Source organism: Macrotis lagotis, chromosome X (assembly GCF_037893015.1).
Source record: "Macrotis lagotis isolate mMagLag1 chromosome X, bilby.v1.9.chrom.fasta, whole genome shotgun sequence".
NCBI lineage: Eukaryota > Metazoa > Chordata > Mammalia > Peramelemorphia > Peramelidae > Macrotis > Macrotis lagotis.
This window is the reverse complement of record NC_133666.1, coordinates 137,130,026-137,138,110: the sequence shown is the minus strand read 5'-3', so window position 1 is coordinate 137,138,110 and position 8,085 is coordinate 137,130,026. Positions and strand designations below refer to the sequence as shown.

At 35.5% G+C, this 8,085-nt stretch overlaps 1 protein-coding gene across 5 annotated transcripts in view; it reads left to right on the top strand.

Annotated features, from left to right (window-relative positions):
• The window catches only part of IQCE (IQ motif containing E), a 101,881-nt gene that overhangs the window by 1,846 nt on the left and 91,950 nt on the right, over positions 1–8,085 (top strand). For 3 of the 5 annotated variants that reach the window (XM_074201139.1, XM_074201133.1, XM_074201134.1), the window contains exon 2: positions 494–599. The exons of the other annotated variants lie outside the window; for them this stretch is intronic. The gene's annotated coding sequence lies outside the window, so the exon portion shown is untranslated. The remainder of the gene's footprint in view (positions 1–493; positions 600–8,085) is intronic. 5 annotated transcript variants of the gene reach the window in all.

The window sequence follows — 8,085 nt, the reverse complement described above, 5'->3', positions numbered from 1 at the left end:
TTTGCACTGGGTTATGCCTTCATAACTTAATAGAAACACAGTAACCTAGAAGAAGCAGATCACTTTGAAATAAGATTTGAGGAGATGTGTATTTTCTGATTGCATATAATGGTAGTTTCTGCCAATCATTTTTTTGGTGAGCTTTTGAGTCTTACAACTTTCCTCCCTCCCTCCCCTCTCTAAAACAGAAGGCAAGCTGATGTAAGGCTTTACATTTGCATCCATGATAAGCATAGATCAAAATTGAACTTAGCCAAGAATTTCTAGTAAGGTCACACCTAATTTTCTTAACTGTCCACTTGTTTATGGATCCTTGTATTTTAATGTGACAACCTATAAGGATAGTCATCACAGTAATGTTATTGTTCACCTCTGGGGTATGAATAGAACATTATTTTTTAAAATGTTGCGTTAATCTTGAAAGAGGGACCAGACCAATGATTTCACAGATGTAAGAACATACCAGGTGAGGAAAATCCTTCTCCCAATGCAGGTCAACAACTTTTCTGCAGCTTATAAAAGGCAAGTTTGGTGCTAGTAAAGGGACTATGGAATTTGAAGCCCAAGAACCTGAGCTCAGATCCTGAGTCACTACTAATGTGAGTAACCCCTGGTAAATTGATGAACTTTTCTGGGCCCTCAGTTTCCTTATGTAAAAGAGGGGTGAAATTAGATGAATGGTTTTCCAACTCCAAATCTATATTCTGTTCTAAATCCTAAAAATATTGAAAACTTTTTGAAGGCAGACTATCCTTTTGCTGTGTTTTTCATATATACATATATATACATACACACATATATATATATGTTGAATTGTTAAATTTAGTATCAGGTGCTCAATAAATTCAAGAAAAATCTGAAACTAAACTATTAACATCAGGGTGGTGTTATGATTGGGCTCAGTGACCTCTCAACAATCTTTGACGCTGTTGACCACAGCTCCTCTCCTGGGGAGTCCTCCTTGTGTTATTGTGATCTTGTCTTCTTCTGGTTTTCCCACCTATCTGATTACTTCTACTTTCTTTGCTTTGTAATAATGTTAGCTGATATTTACATCATGTTTTTTAGTTTATAAAATACATAACACATCTAATCTTGAGAAGTGTCGTTTACCTTAACAGGACTAGGGTACTGTACTACTTCCTGTTTTGTACCCAGGTATATGGTTTGGATTCAGTTTAGTCATGGAGGATCATACTCCCATGCTTTTTAAATTCTCTATCCTGGCATCCCCCAGGGATGATTTATTTATATCTCAGATTATGACTTGTTCTTGCCAAGAAAGAGGGGTTAAAAAGAGATACTCAATTTATATGACCTGGATATGGGAACAGGTCATTTATTTATTTTCTCCCTTTTTGGTCTTTTTTGGGGGGGAGGGGCAAGGCAGTGGGGTTAAGTGATTTGCCCAAAGTTACATAGCTAAGCAATTAAGTGTCCTAACTCCAGGGACGGTGCTCTATTCACTGCGCCACCTAGCTGCCCCTTGGGTCATTTATTTCTATATACACAAAATGCTAAAAAAAAAATAACTTTTAGATATTGGTATTAACTGAGAGGTTAATACTCAAACCTCATCAGAACATAAATCAGTCTTCAGGAACACTTAACTAGTAAGTTTATATTTCTCCTTAAGAATTGTCCAAACAAACATTTCCATTATATTTGCTGGTTGAAAACAGCCAATTCCCCTCTCGGTGACCATCATCTCCAATGTAATAAATGGTGCTACTATTTTTTTTTATTTTAAGGCAATGGTTTTAAGAGTAACCTGCCTAAGGTTACATAGCTAGGAATTATTAAGTGTCTGAGGTCGGATTTGAATTTAGGTTCTCCTGACTCCAGGGCTGGTGCTCTATCTACTGTGCCACCTAGCTGCCCCCCTCTACTAGGCATTTCTAATCCCATGAGACTAGGACCTCCAGACCTATAGAATTCCAAAGGTCACCTCCAATCCTGGACACATCCATCTTGAGTTTGATGTTCAAGTCACTTATTCAAGGGAAGGAAACAAAAAGTCTAAATGTAGTCTCCCCAAAGTCTTGTGCTTTAACTGAGATGTGCTTGTGGCCCCACAGTAGCTGGGTTGTGAGAATAGGCTCTACTCTCACTGGGATATGAAACTCCAAAGTCAGAGAGGGAGAGGTGAGTAGGCAGGCTGCTCTCTTTTATAATTTCCAATGAGTTATGCTGTACAACATCACTGGAAACTGTATGCACCCCATATATCTTCAAATCATTTCCCCTTCTCCACTTTCCATATGGTTTTCTAGATTTAGAAATGACAATTGAACATGTTCCATGGGGTAGAGGGAAGGGACACACATACATTATCTCATGAGATAGGAATTATAGATATTATCTTCATTTTACATATGAGGAAACTGAAGCGTTTGGTCACAGAGTTAGCAAGGATCAGAAGTAGAATTTGTTGTATAGTGGAAAGAGTGCTAAAAACTAGGAATCAGGAAGGACCTGGGTCAAAATCTTACACTTTGACCATACCAATTACATTATTTTTTGCAAGTCATTTAATGACCTGAGCCTCAGTTTCTCTCATCAGTAAAATAATACTTACCCCTCCGGGTTCTTGTGAAGATCAAATGAAATAAAAGTATAATATGAATATTAGCTACTGAATAGAGGTCTTCCTGTATTCCACAATACAGCACTCCTATCTACCACTCCATACTTCTTCTCAACTTGGCACTGTTTATAAATTTTATTGATAACTTTTGTTTCCATCTACATTTTCCATCGTATCTGTCCTTCCTTCTGCTCCCAGAGAGCATTTCTTAAAACAAAGGGGGGAAAAGTTAAAAAAAAAACTAAGATTGGACATGATTATTCATTGTTGTCCATCCATAGCTCTCCACTTCTACAGTTGGGTGGAATATGCCTTCTCGAATCTCTTCTTTGCAGCCAAAGTTGTTCATTATAGGGTTGAAGTTTTTGGTTTCAATGATTTTATTGCTGTTGCTCTTTCCAATTTACATTGCTATATTCATTGTTTATTATTTTTCTGATTCTACATTTTTCAGTTTGCATCTGTTCCTGTCTTCTCATACTTCTCTGTATTTATCATATAGCAGCACTTTTTTGTAAAGACAAAGAACTAGAAATAAAATAGATGGCTCTTGATTGAAGTATGGTTAAACAAATTATGAAATATGAATATGATAATTATCCTCTTGTTTGCTCATCTTCATTTAATTTCTCAACTTGGTTTGTCTTATTTCAGTTGCTAGCATTTCTAGAGAGTAATGTCACATAATCACTGAGAAAATAGGTACTACTTATTCCCATATTTAGCAAGAGAGCATCTAGTATTTCATTCTCAAATATAATGTTTGCTGTAGTACATGAAAAATACTTGTTTTTATATTTTTTGTAACAAAAATTCTATGCTTATTTGTTGTAGTTTCTAGCATGTTATATTTTGTTAAAGGCCTGTCCATGTGGTTTTAGCAATTCTTGTTTTTTAATAAGATTGTTATTTTCCTAATGTTGAATTATCCTTGGATTCCTAATTCCTAATCCAACCTGATGATAGTGAATAATTTTTTGATAAATTATTGTTAGTCTTATTAGGATTTTACTTAAACTTTTTGAATTGATAATGGTAAATGATATTGGTTTCTTATGAAGATTAAGAAACAAGCATGCCTTTCCCAACCAGGGAGGAAGGGAGGAACCCCAAGCCTTAAATCTCTCCCTGTGGATGATCTCAGCAAGACAAGACCTACCAAAAAAGGGTTGATGGCTCAGGTACTGTTGACATCATTGATGCTATCCCATTTTCATTTCCTTGGTGAGGAGTATGAGGTGAGGCTCCCACTCAGCTTTCCAGGGAACCATCTGCATAATTTCCTGCCAGTTCACTTCTCTACTCCCTATTGGATGCTTTGAGGTGATGGTTTCTGCTTTTCCATTCAAGATAGGAAGTCTTTCATCTGTCAATCATAGTCCACTCCCATGAGTCCACCTGAGACCTAACCTCTTAAGAGTTGTGAGAAACATTATAGGAATTTATATTCTGACTAGCAGACATCACCATGGTGCATATCCCCTCAGTACCTGAAGGGCATTTTGCCTGAAAAGAATGCCCTATTTGACAAGATTTTCTGGGAAAATAAGAAAACAGTCTAACCAGAATTAGATACCACAATAAACATTTGATATTTGAGCTGAATATTAATGGTCAAATCATTAAAAAATTATCAAACAATTTTTTTAAATAGAGCTAAAGGATGAATTCTTAATAAGGACAGAAGGAAAATATAAAAGCAGATAAAATCAATTACATGAAATTAAAAACTTTTGCATGAACAAAATAGATGCAAGTTGGATAAAATGGAAAGCAAGTGATTGGGAAAAATTTTTGTTTTCAAATTACTTTTGATAAAGGACTGATATTCAAGATTTATAGGCAACTAATAAAATAGTAAGTAAAGCACTCCCCAATACTGTCAAAAGATATGCAAATCAACAATTCTCAAAAGAATTACAAATCATTAACAGTTATATGAATGAATGCTCCAAATTAGTGTATAATAATGAGATAACCAAAAAGACTAGACAAAAAGGGCCCAGTCCCTGCATCACCAAAACATTTGTTCTTCCAGTTGAGTTACTTGAAACATATACAATATCTCTCTTCCTTGTTTCAACCCAACACATGGAGCCTTGGAAAATCTACTTTCAGCTATGAGTGACTGAAGGGATGGCACTTTGTGAAGCTTACTAAATGCCTTTAAAGCCTTAAGTACTGACAACATGACTAGAACTCAATTCAACTCAGTTGGATGGGGGTGGGACATATAACGTTTGTCCTTCATTTCTGAAGACCATGACATCAGGGAGGTGATGCCATGAAAAGCATATGATTGAGTTTTGAGTGAGTGGGAGCTGTGCTAAGTCACCAACCTCACTTTCTCCCCCTGAGCCATCTGGGTCCAGTGACCAGACATGAATCAGGACAACTGAAGTTGGCCCTGGATTCGAGGTATCAGAGTTAAGTGACTTTATCAAGATCACACAGCTTGTGAGAGTCAAGTGTCTGAGGCCTGATTCAAACTCCTTTCCTAACTCCAAGACCAGGAGCTCTACTGATCAAGCTGCCCTTGGGGGTGGGGCACTAGCTTCTATCTACCATTAAACCTTATTTGCCTGTGTTTCTTTTTGTCTTATATCTACTCTTTCCTGGTCATAGGTGAATAATTAGCTAGAAATTTAGTAGACTGGATTTTAACCTTAACCAGAAATATAGTAGCCTGGATTCTGACCTTGGAAGTTTTGAAAGGTCAGATATACTATCAGAAGGCTTAACAACAATCAGAGATGTTTGAAGAAACCACTGAGGCTGGGAGGAGCAATCTAGTGAACAAACCTGAAAAGTTACCTGCTTAATCCAGCTCAGCAGTAGATTGACCAAGACACTAAAATACCAATCCTTGAAGGAACTAGCTCAGCTAAGCAAGGAAGTAATTCATCCCTAAGTGAGACTGACACTGAAATGCACAACTGGTGAGAACTCCAAGAAAGAAGAAAATTCCCAGTTTTCAGGAGTTGTGAGGTACTTCATTGTCTCACATTTTCTCTACCTGTGTTCCTCACTAACATGATATTTAAATTTTTTTAAATTTTGTATTAAATTGCTTTTATTAGATGAAAATACAGGGCTATACTTTTAAAAATATATCTAATTTTAAAAATTGTTTTATTTTTTCCAATTACATGTATAAATAAAATTTAATATTCATTTAAAAATGTTGAGTTTCAAATTTTTTTCTCTTTCTCACTGAGAAGGCAAGCAATTTGATTTAGGTTATACATGTGCAGGTAAGCAAAATACATTTCTACATCAGTCATATTATGAAAGAAAATGCTAAAACAGAGTACATTTTAAAGTTTGCCCATTCTTCCCAGCCATCTTATTCAAAAAAGAGAGGGTGCCCCTAAATTTGTGAGGATTATTTTGTAATTATTGTTCTTCCTGTACCTTCAGTAAAAAGTCCTTTTATAATAGCTAATTGATGTCAGCTGGTTGATTCTAGATTGGGAGAAGCACACCAGATGAGGGCTCCTGAAAAAACTTTAGAAGCTACAACCCCTCTAGATGAGCCTTAAGTCTAGAGGGGTTGTAGACATTGCCTTCTGAGAACCCAGTCTCTCAGTTAAAGTTGGGATTGGATGAGTCAATCAACTCTTAGTAACTGGACACCTAACAGAAATGCAAGACAAAATAACAAGTATCATAACTCATACCAAGCAAACTGGCAAAAATGACAAAAGATGGGAAGAGTCAATGTTGTGGAAGGAGTTGTGGACAGATGGGAGCTTTTAATGCCCTATTGTTGAAGATGAAAATTGATAAACCATTCTGAGAGAAAAAATTGCAATTATATGAAGAAAATGACAAATAAAAAGAGGACTGTGACCCAGGAGAGTGAATTTTGCTAGGTTTATAGTCTAATAAGGTCAGTGATAAAAAAGAAAGGTCTCATTTGCACCAAAATATTTCTAGAAGCCCTTTTCTTTATATTCATAAAGAACTGAATCAAAGCAGACATCAAATGTGGGACATCTAAACATGTTATGGTGTGGGAATACAATGGAATATAACTGCTGTGAGACATGAGGAATATGATCAATTTAGAGAAGCATGGGAAAACACATGAACTGACTGATGAAAAATGAAGTCAACAGAAGCAAGAATTATTATTTTCCAAATATCTATGGCAATATAAATGAAAAGAACAAAGCACTTGAAATGAAGGCTGTGAAGTTACAAAGACCAAGCTTTATCCCCAAAGAGATCCTTCTCCATTTTTTGCAAAGCTGGATAACTATGAGTATGGAACACAGAAAATATTATTAGACTGTTGTGCTGGTTAGTTTTGCTGAACTGTTTTCCCCTTTTTTCTTTTTTAATCCTCTAAGCAATAACTTTTTGGAACCCTGATTACCAAGAGAAGGTATAGAAAAGATCTAACAAAAACAATATATAAATATGCACCTAGAGGAAGATTATATGAAGGAGATGGCATATAGGCTGGATCTTGAAAGAAGAATAGGCAGAATTCAGTTTGGGGAGGGTTGTTTATTCCAAGCATAGGTCTATCTATATGCAAATGAATGAAGGCAAAAAAAGGTAGAATGAGGCTGAGGTATTAATGGCAATTTTGGGGATAACACAGAATAGATGATGGAGAAGCAAAGCTGGAAAGTTTTCTTGATTTTTGGTTTTCTTGATTTTTTCATTCTGCTTTACTAAAGTTGTTTTGATCTTCTTGTTGAATCTCTTGAACTGTTTTAAGTAAATCAAATAGATTTTGACTGTCCTTGAATATCAGCCTGCAATGTGTTTTATTCAGTAGGCACAAGGAGCTTTGAAAGAGGAGTCAAACTACTCAAGTACTCTCATTTTTACTTTTATATTTTATTGCTATTTTAAAAAATATAACATTTCATAATATTCTATGCTCCCTAACCTTTCTTATAATAAAAACAGTGAAATAAAACCAACCAATACAGCAACATGGATCCATATATTTTCCACATTTTAGCATTTATTTATATATAGTTCCTGTTCTGTCTACTAACTGGAAGTAGTATTTCATTATCTGGCCTCTGGAATTAATGTTCTTTGAATTTAGCCTGAGTTGAGCAATCCATTTGGGTTTTAATTTACAAAATTATTGTCATTGTGTATGTAACATTATTCTAGTTGTGCTTACTTCATTCTTCATAGGGTTTTTTTTGCAAGGGTTAAATGACTTGTCCAAGGTCACACAGCTAGGTAATTATTAAGCATCCAAGGCTGAATTTGTACTCAGGTCTTCCTGACTCCAGGGCTGGTACTCTACGCACTGTGCCACCTAGTTGCCCCTATCTATAGGGTTTCTATCTATATCTTGGTTCCTTTTATTAACTTTTGTTTAAGCAAAGACTTTTCAATGAAATAAAAATGTTTTAGTTTTTATCTGAGCGGTTGCTCTGTTATCTAGTTATTGTGATGTTTCCTTTGATTTTATGATCCCTTCTCTATTAGGAGTTTATTGTGTATTATAATACAAGTTTTTG